Source organism: Pocillopora damicornis, unplaced genomic scaffold (assembly GCF_964200805.1).
Source record: "Pocillopora damicornis unplaced genomic scaffold, jaPocDami1.2 SCAFFOLD_3850, whole genome shotgun sequence".
Classification (NCBI taxonomy): Eukaryota; Metazoa; Cnidaria; class Anthozoa; order Scleractinia; family Pocilloporidae; genus Pocillopora; species Pocillopora damicornis.
Genome location: NW_028292535.1, coordinates 1 through 10442, shown reverse-complemented (window position 1 = coordinate 10442; position 10442 = coordinate 1). Strand labels below are relative to the sequence as shown.

Here is a 10442-nt window from a genome sequence, read left to right as displayed (position 1 = left end):
CCCCAAAACCCCAAAACCCCAAAACCCCAAAACCCCAAAACCCCAAAACCCCAAAACCCCAAAACCCCATATTCTTCAAAAATCAGTTAAAGTAGCTATAATATTTTCATTATTGATTTAAATTATATGCGAAAAAAATAATGAATATTTATAATAAATGCTTATCTTTTTTTATATAAAATCATAATTTCATTAACAAGAACTCTTAAAAATTTCTATTAATTTTTCACTGAACCATCAATTATCGTAAAAAATATAGAAACTATTCATTGTATCAAAAAGACTGTAGCGATGAATTCGCTATGTATGGGTTTACTTTTCTAGATACTGTTAAATTGATAACTTTGATCAAAATTGAAGTTAAATTCCCACCCCCCCCCCCTATTGATTTCTATAATTTAAACCACAAAAAAATAGGTAAATAAGGGTACAAGACCTTTTTGTAGAAAATTGATCGACTGATAAACACCCGTACAAACAACTTTATAAATTTCAATTGATCTTAGCTTACAATTGATGCTAAGTTTCAAGCTATTAGGGAGGTGCCATAATGACAAAAATTGCACTCTTAACATGTGCTATCACTTCAATTAAAAATACTCAAACAATCCCATTGCTATTCTTCATAGCTAGATTGATCGCCTCCTAACTATATAGTAGATTAATTTTTTTCTGAAGTATTCAATGTAGCAAGACGATTATATGTAATTATGAAATCTGTATACACTTTCAAATAACAAGAGAATATATAAAATAATGTATCTGCTTGATAGTTCATATATACATGTAATTAAAGCTCAGGACTTTTTATATACAAAAAAATAAAAAATGAATCCCAATTTTTGCTCCATAGACATTGGCTTCTGGCTTTTAGAAAATATTTCAACCTTAAAATTAAATCTTGTCATAACTTAATAGGGCAATACAAAAATTTTTGATTTTAGTTAAATACATAAGAATATTCTGCTATGAAAAACATTAGATAGTGAAAACATACAATTCGTTTGAGCGTTAGTCGCTATCGAGTAAAATGAGGCAAAATTAGGAAGAGTTTGCAGCTTTCTATAATGATAGCTTAGGAAATTATCGTTTCCTATAATATAGACCTCCATAGTGCGGTACTACATATACTCTTTTATATCAACTGAATTAAAATCAATCCCCCATAATACTTGAGGATTAATATACATGGGCAAAATATAATAGATCATCAATCTCTATCAGATCAGAATGAAAATGCAATCTATAAACATTACATTAATCCTATAGCAAAATAATACTATTACGATTTTTTTATTAGCGGAGGCTTTCTAAATGGTCCCCTTAAATACATGCACAAAGCTACAAATAAACCAAACAGACAAAGAAGAGTTTTGACAAATTATTGGAATGAGAGAAATATTAAAATTAAATATAAATAGAGGGCTTTGAGGATTAACATGCTAGGCTCCACAAAGTTTATCATTAAGTGTGGAACATGAAGAACAAGTCAGTCTTATTTTCAGATATTGTAGATATTTGGTGGCTCTTGAATTTGTATGATGGCAATTATCAGTAAATTTTTTTTCCTCTCTAGAGATTTTAAGTTGAAAAGTGCTACTCTTGCTATCAAAGATAGAAACAGTGACAAATATATAAACTCATTTTATTATTCATTCTCTTTAATAATACACTGTATTTCTTTAAAGAGAAATGATGGAAGAAACTTTTTAGAAATTTTTAATAAGCTAAAGTAGATTGATTATATCAAAAAAAGATGAGAGTCAAAAGATCGCGCGCGAAGAGGATAGAAATGAGAGCTTTAAAGTAGCGAACGAGGAGATTAATTAAACCAATTAGCTGTAAGCAAGGAAAATTATATTCTCTAAGATAATATAGGGATGATTAGAGGAACTGATGCTTTTACTAAATAGCTATCTGGTAAGATATTTTTGTCATCTCAAAAGTGTGTTAGGAGATCAGTGAGCAATAGGGGGCAGCGGAGCAAAAGGATATTAATTTCAATGAAACTGACTAGAAGTCTTATATTGATGAACAACTTAATTCGAAATCGAAATCTTTTGATATAATGTGTGAGCCTTAATTTGCTAACTTGAAAAAGATTGTAAAATTATGTTAAATGTACAACTTAATTATATCGATCAAGGTCAAAAACTAAATTCCAGAGTATTCAAGAAGAGCTCAACCACAATTTAATGATCGAAAAAGAGAAAATTTATTTAAATGAGAATATTAATCCTTACATACTTATTTTTAGAATATAATTTAATGTAGGAAAATTGATTTCCATATAGAATACAATTACATCAAACATATAATATTATCAAGATTAAATAACTCAATTAAGAATTAAGCATTCTTGGTATTAAGCATCCTTGGTGTAGGAAATACAATGTAATTTATAAGAAATTAATTATAAATATTAATTTGCCCAATGAATGGTTTCGAAATGCATTTTTCAGCCTCAAATCGTGGTTAAGGGTGGTGATGTGTAGATAAATTTCACTATTGTGAAATAGCTTGGAAATTATTGTAGCTTTAAAATATATACCAATAAAGCCACATTATAATGTAAAAATAACATAATATTTAAATACCATATGCACATTGAATTTCCTAAAATATTATCATAAAATATCCCATTTATATAATAATCTCTAATGCATTAAAAGCCTATGTTAGTTTATAATTAAATAAAATTAAAAATGCCATTTGGAATAGTTATAGTTCCCAAAGTCCAATAAAAAGTTTTAAAGATGTCCTTTCTAACCCCTGCTGCTAGGTCATTCCTTCAACATCCTGCGGGACCATTTACTAGTAATTCTAACTTAGCTTAAATTAACAAATTAGTCCATTTTTGGTGTCCATTAGCTAAATGGCTAATTGTAGCAGCTAATTTAAAGGACTTGTCAATTCCTGCGTAAAAAATATCTCTCCCTCAACAGACAGGTAACATTCTTAACCTTTACATGTCAATATTAGCAATATCAGTGACTGGCTTGATTTGGACTAGATATTGGTAGCTAGATATTTTATTATTATTATCATTATTATATTGATATTTTATTTATACCTCACATAGCTACGTAATTGTTCCACGAAACTACAATTTGATGCTGGTTAACTTTTTTATGGGGCTAACTGGGATTTATCAACTCTCTAGAAAACTGTAATGAATTTTCATAGCTAAATTTAATTTGTAGAGCGGCGGGAACATCAGCTCAACCCTCTACGCAGGAAAATCCTAAGCAATGATGAATGATTATTTAATTTATATTTTAATATAATCCTATGCAAGGATAGTGATAAACTAATTTAGTTTTGTAAATGAAATCTTAGAAAAAACTAACTCTTTATTTGTATTAAGTATATATATATACATATATATATATATTTAACTCCTTATTTTTATCACAGCTCTAGAGCTCATATTTTCCCTAAAGTTAGTTTACTTCTAAATATTCTTCTCATTTTATGCCTTCATAATTCAGCCTTGAAGAAAAACGTCCAGCTGTAATTCAAATCCCAATATTTGTAGTTAAAGCTAAGTAAACATTTTGTAGAATGAGTATTCTTAATTAATCAGAAACATCATTGGCATTTGAATCTTATTATATACTTAAAAACAATCTCTATATGTTATATATTGGATTGATAGAGTCTAGCTAATCATTGTAACTTTTGAGGATGATAGTCTAGATTTCTTTTTTTCTTCACAGATTTTTAGTTTTTATGCTTCTTTGAATGAATTTAATTAATGCCGCAGTTTGTGATCAATTTAGCTTTTTATGGAGAAGAATTGTATGAGGAAGAAATACCTATGCTGCATCTATTTCTTCCAATATTAAAGTTAGCGATCCTCCTATCAATTAATGTGAAATAGTAGATAGAAATGTTCCATCATTAAGATTATGATAGTTCAGATTACTATGGTATGACTATTCGAAAATAAATTAAAGTTGTCCAATCTCATCTAAGTGTAATATCACCTTATCCACTTTTTATATGCAATTTCAATTTTAATTTCCAATCCAATCTAGCTTAGACCTCTTATTAATTGAATTATATTATTAGAGTTGTCAACTATTCACTTTAAAGTACATTACGATTTTATATTTTTAGTGCTAATTTTTAATAGTGAATATGTTAAACATTTTTTAATTTTATACGGTAAAAATTTAAATACTGGTATATATTTTATTTTTAAGTAAATATGTTTCTTCAGCAACTTCTAATCACTTATTTGTATCTTTACCCATCATTGCAATCTTTTCACATTAAAACGTTTTAAGCTCCTATTTTAAAAAAATAATTACTTTTTGGAGAGCTTTCATATCAATTAGCACATAGATATAATCTTGATAAATCTTGCAAAATTTAAGCTTCTAGCTAAATTTTATCGATTGTATATTGTAAGACGTGGGCAAAGTATTTCTAAAACAACATCAATGATTTTCGATTGAACGAAAGTGGAAAGAGAATTGACCTAGAACCACAAGATGATGGGTATCATTGCAAGTCTGTTCATTTTTCAGATACTGGTACAAGTATGAGTGTTATTGGTTCTAAAAATCGAATAAAATATTTTAGTGCTAGCAGGTCTGATTTAGAAGAAAGAGATTTAACTATATAGCAATCAGTGTGAATAATAGACGTTGATATTGATTACATGCATCTTCAAAGCGAACGAATATTTGTCGCCTATACCAACGGTTCATATGATATAATTTAATGAATAAATACAGCAGACCAAACTTGACAGCTGGTAGATACCTTGCCACTTGACTATATTTCGTGTTTATCTACTTCATTCAAGAAACTCTTGATAGGATTGAGATCAGGTAATCAAATTTTGAGCTATTTCTTTGATTAATTCAGTGATAATGTAAAGATATAACCCATCAAAACTTCAATATGCACTCATTCACTTAAGTCAGTAGAAAAATTTATCTTTATACAATGCCACGAAACTAGGCAAATTGAAGTTTTAAGTTATTTTGAATATATCTCTCTTTACACATATCAATTTTAATTTGACTTTAGTAACTTTGCAAAGTTTATATCAGCTTAATAATTGAGTTCTCCTATGAATATAAATAATATAATTGGACTAGTGGGTGCTAATGGAGAGTTTGTTGTGATAAATGCAATTTAAAATAATCGTATTCATCACTTCACATGGTTCACTGAAATATATTTCGGCCAATAAGCTATTGATTTCGCTGTAACTAAATAAACAACTGCATATGGCTAACAAAAGTTATTACACTTATTCACCTAAACTATTTCATTTCGGTAGATAGTATGCAGCTTATATGAAGTTGAAAACTAGGAGTTTAATTGCAGTTCCTGTATAAATGGAGTAAAGCATCAGTTTGTTGATTAATGCAGTGTATCATGTTAATTAAAAAATCTAATCTCTAACCCTTATGAAGCTTCACAGTGTTAATCTTAGGTATGTCAAGATTCAATGGAGGATAGTAGCTGCATCTCTTGCTAGAATTATTTGGAAATTTTCTAAGCAACATAATTATACTCTGCATAATCTTATTACTCCAAAAAGTGTTAATTTAAAAAATGTGATCTAGGGAGGCCACTAGAGGATTTTTGTATGAAAACAACTTCAAGAGCCTACACAATTCGAGGTCATAAAGACACTCTAATAAATCCAATTTGCATACCCTATAGTGGAACAAGTTGCGGATAGTGCGTTGCTCAACCAAATTGTAAATTTTACAGTCATTAGATATGCTACAGCGATGAGTAATCAATCTTTTAAGAATTCAATGGTAATGTAAACGAATAAAAATGCGAGAAGTACGAATGCCCATATGCAACGATCGATAACTTCTTTATTCAAATTGACCAACTTCCAGTAAAGTAGAATTGCAAATGGAAATTTGAGTTAAACCAATAAAAATTTATTAAGATAACATGGAAAGCAGATGGCTTAAGTTTAATGAAGTTAATCATTTTAAATAAAGATGGAGAAATAACTTAACTAATTTTTTTTGGCATCGATTCTATTTAAAAAGAAATCTAGGCATCATAAGAAAGTTCTATTTTGGTTTAAATTCATAAATTTACGAAGGCTAATAATATAGTAAAAATAGATATTATAGAGTCATAGCAGAAGATTGAAAGCTAGGAAATGTAATAGGAAGAAGATAAGGATTAGAATAAAACAATGAATTCCAACGATGATCTCTCAGATAAGGCTCTTACTAATTTATCAGTTGGATGTTCAATAATTGGTATAATAATATTAATTTTAATCTTCATTCGAAAAAAGTGCAAGAAGTGCAAAAGGTAAAAAAAATGCAAAAATTGCAAAAAATGCAAAAGATGCAAAATATGCCAAAGTTGTAAATATATGAGACCTCGAATAGTTATGACTCAACCAGAATTTAGGTAATCTTAAACAGTTTATAAATTATAATGATGATATTGTTCTTCTTTTTTGAATATAATTTCAAATATGCACTGGTGTTAGAAAATATATTACCTATTTATTTTATAACGTTTATATAAATAATAGCATTTATTATAATTTTAAACAAAATTTATAGAATCAATTAATGAAAAATAGCTCTCTCTGTAATGGGAAGTCGCGACGATCTAATCTTGTCCATTCTCAATTTTAATATGTATGACTTACGATTATGTTTCCTGTACATGCAGCACCCATTCATTGACTATGTATAGAACTATAAATGACTTTTTTTAAACATAATATTTTTAAAAATTTAGCTGTTTAATAGTTAAAATGGCCAATATTCATTAATATGCACTTGTAATTTTGATAAAAACAAAAATAAGAGTTATACTAAATGTAGATTTGATTTAATTAAATGAGTCGTTTTAACAAATATGCAAGATTCATTAATTAGTTAGTGATCTGTAACATCTATACAATAATAAATAGACAAGCTCTTGTAATAGTATTTATAAATTCTAATTTCCAGAGTTTTGAAAAAATTGATATAAGAATTTCAAACAGGGTTACATTAATCAAAATTCCGCGTGTTGAACTCTTCATTCGCTTATAAAAGTTGCTATTTAGTAAAATCCCATTACATGTAATTATATAGATTATTAAATTTTAAAGATATAAATTTATCTATCCATATCCAGTTATTATACATTAAATATAAATGGTGGAGAGAGATTTTAAAAAGGGGTTTTGGGGTTTTGGGGTTTTGGGGTTTTGGGGTTTTGGGGTTTGGGGTTTTGGGGTTTTGGGGTTTTGGGGTTTTGGGGTTTTGGGGCTTAAGTAATTGAGTATAAGCTTAGTTTGACAAAATCTTATTACACTAAGTTAGAGCAGTGAATTAGGAGTAACTTTCTGAGATGAAAGCCATGTCAGAGAATTTGAAGAAAATGAAGCATTGCTGCGAGGAACTGAAGAAGGAAAAACAGGATCCAGTCATTTACTAGTAATTCGGGAAAGCATAGTAAAGCTTCATTAATCACTTTAATAATGTTAAGGTTGATGATTGAGATTTGAAGATATGTTTTAATATGAGTCATGATGAAGCGAAATTATATATCTTTGTAAAAATTTTCGAACATGAATGTTAAATGCAGAATTAAATAGATTTTGAAGAAATAACCAAGCATTTAAAAAGTAATGAGGAATTAATTTATAGTTTTAGATTAAATTGATAAACAGAATGAAGGCAATTCTACCCAAATACTAATATAAAAATTAATTTGGAACCACGAGTGAGAGCAAGTGCAAAAATATATTACAGGTAATTCATGTAATTTAATTGAATAGAAAGTAAAAAACAATACATTCAAAAGTGTTCAAGATGTATTTGTTCATGCAGCCTAAAATGAGATAGAAGAAATACATGTAATTCAACTCGTCCCTAAATATCAAAAAGATTTATCCAAGGTGACTTAGGAATATATTTTTAAGAAAATAGTGCCTTTTAGTAGTACAGGATAAACTGTAAAAGCTATGATTAAGAAAGGTGCTAATATTAATGCTCTTGATGATGATAACTCAACTCTTCTGCATATAGCAGCAAAGAATAACAATAATACTGAAGTTTTGAAGACTCTGATTGAGAAAGGTGTCAATATTAATGCCCGTGATAATTTTTAATCGACTCCTCTGCATCAAGCTGTAAGTAATAACAATATTAAAGAAGTTGTAAAGACTCTGATTGAGAGAGGTGCTGATATTAATGCTATTGATGAAAATAGATAGACTCCTCTCCATTATGCCGGGAAAAATAGCAATAGCACAGAGGTATTGAAGATTCTGATTAAGAAAGGTGCTAGAGTTAATGCTCTTGATAAGAATAAATCGACTCCTATTCATTAAGCAGCAAGTAATAACAATAATGCTGAGATTTTAAAGGTTTTGATTGAGTCAGGTGCCAGTGTTAATGCCCTGAAATATTGTGATTGAACTCCCTTGCATTAAGCGGTAAGGAATAACAATAATGCCGAAGTTGTGAAGACTCTGATTAAGAATGGTGCCAGTGTTAATGCTCTTGATAATTATAAATCTACTCCTCTCCATTAAGCAGCGAGTAATAACAATAATGCTGAGATTTTAAAGGCTTTGATTGAGGGAGGTGCTGATATTAATGCTCTTGATAATTATAAATCTACTCCTCTGCATTATGGGTCAAGGTATAACAATAATGCTGAGGTTGTTAAAACTCTTAGTGAACAAGGTGCCAATGTTAATACTCTTGATAATGATAAATCGACTCCTCTACATTATGGGTCAAGGTATAACAATAATACTCAGGTTGTGAAGATTCTAATTGATAGAGGTGCTAATCCTGATGTATTTAATGACGATCAATGGACTCCTCTGCATTATGCGGCAAGGTTTAACAATAATACTGAGATTTTGAAGACTCTGATTAAGAAAGGTGCTGATGTTAATGCTATTGATTATCATTAATCAACACCTCTTCATTAAGCAATAAGAAATAACAAAAGTACCGAGATTATGAAGATTCTGATTGAAAAAAATGCTGATATTAATGCTCTTGATATTGATTTAATTACCCCTCTGCACTAGGCAGTGAGGAATAATAATAATGAAGTTGTGAAGACCCTGATTGAGAAAGGTGCTAGAATTAAAGCTTTTGATAAAAATAAATGGACTCCTCTACATTATGCTGCAAAGTACAATAATAATACCGAGGTAATAAAGATTTTGATCGAGAATGGTGCTGATATTAATGCTCTTGATCATTATAAATCGACTCCTCTACACTAAGCAGCAAGAAAAAATAATACTGAGGTAATGAAGATTCTGATCAAGAGTGGGGCTAATATCAACGCTATTGATAGTAATAAATGGACTCCTTTGCATTATGCAGTAAGCTAAAGCAATAATGCTGAAGTGGTAAAGACTTTGATTGAGAATGGTGCAAATGTTAATGCTCTTGACAAAAATAAATGGACTCCTCTACATTATGCAAAAAGCTAAAGCAATAATGCTGAAGTAGTGAACATTCTGATTGAGAATGGTGCTAAGGTAAAATCTACCGACATTTAATTTGATGAAATACTATTTTAAAATAATCATTGGACTGCGAGACTTAAAGTTTATTAGAATAAGGGATGAAGAAAAATTAAAAAATAAAACAGTTAAACTTACTTATTTTATTAAAATTTCTATGTTACATGTAATTAATTTCTAAAATGCATAAAAATTGCAATATATGTAATTCGTATTTTAATAGGCACAGTATAGCTGTCAACCCCCTGTTTTATAATAATTATATATTACACAATTTAAATCGCCAACAGCAAATTTTTTAATTATATAATGAAAACTTGTCTTTATCTCTCTAAAATTATTCTTGCACACGTTTATAAACCTCATCTAAGCGTAGCTACATCATTGATCTAGAATATCTCGGAATTTTGTAGTCTAGACCTTTAGTATATTAAGTATTATTTGGATAGTCAGGTTTAAAAATTGCTTAGCTTTTAACTTAGCACGTTGAAAGAATGGATAAATCTCTCTATATATGATGCTTGCAAATTTTTTAACAATTTGACATTTTAATTAATTTCTCTAAAAAAATAGAAGCAAAGCTTAATGTTTCAGGCCAATGAAAAGATTCAGAAAATTGTCAGGTAAGTTAAAGCTTAATTTTTTGATTATATATCAAGAATAATGCCCATTGTATAGTGCTCCGCATATTTTACTTGTTCTGGATATTCTGAATAGAACAAGAGCGGAGAAGGGCAATCAATAATATTATGAAAGAAAATAAGTTTAAAATTTGAGGCTTAAATAATTTATGAAAATTATATTAAAAAAGCAAAATTTATCTCAATAGAATAAAAGTGTATTTATTTGAAACAATTTGTATTTTTATGATTTATAATTTTCTGAATATAAGGGGTTTTGGGGTTTTGGGGTTTTGGGGTTTTGGGGTGGTTTTGGGGTTTTGGGG

General features: G+C 28.9%; 1 pseudogene; it reads left to right on the top strand.

Moving 5' to 3' along the window:
• The first annotated feature begins 8929 nt into the window (after nt 1-8929).
• On the top strand, nt 8930-9511 carry LOC149033863 (uncharacterized; annotated as a pseudogene).
• Nucleotides 9512-10442: the final 931 nt, after the last annotated feature.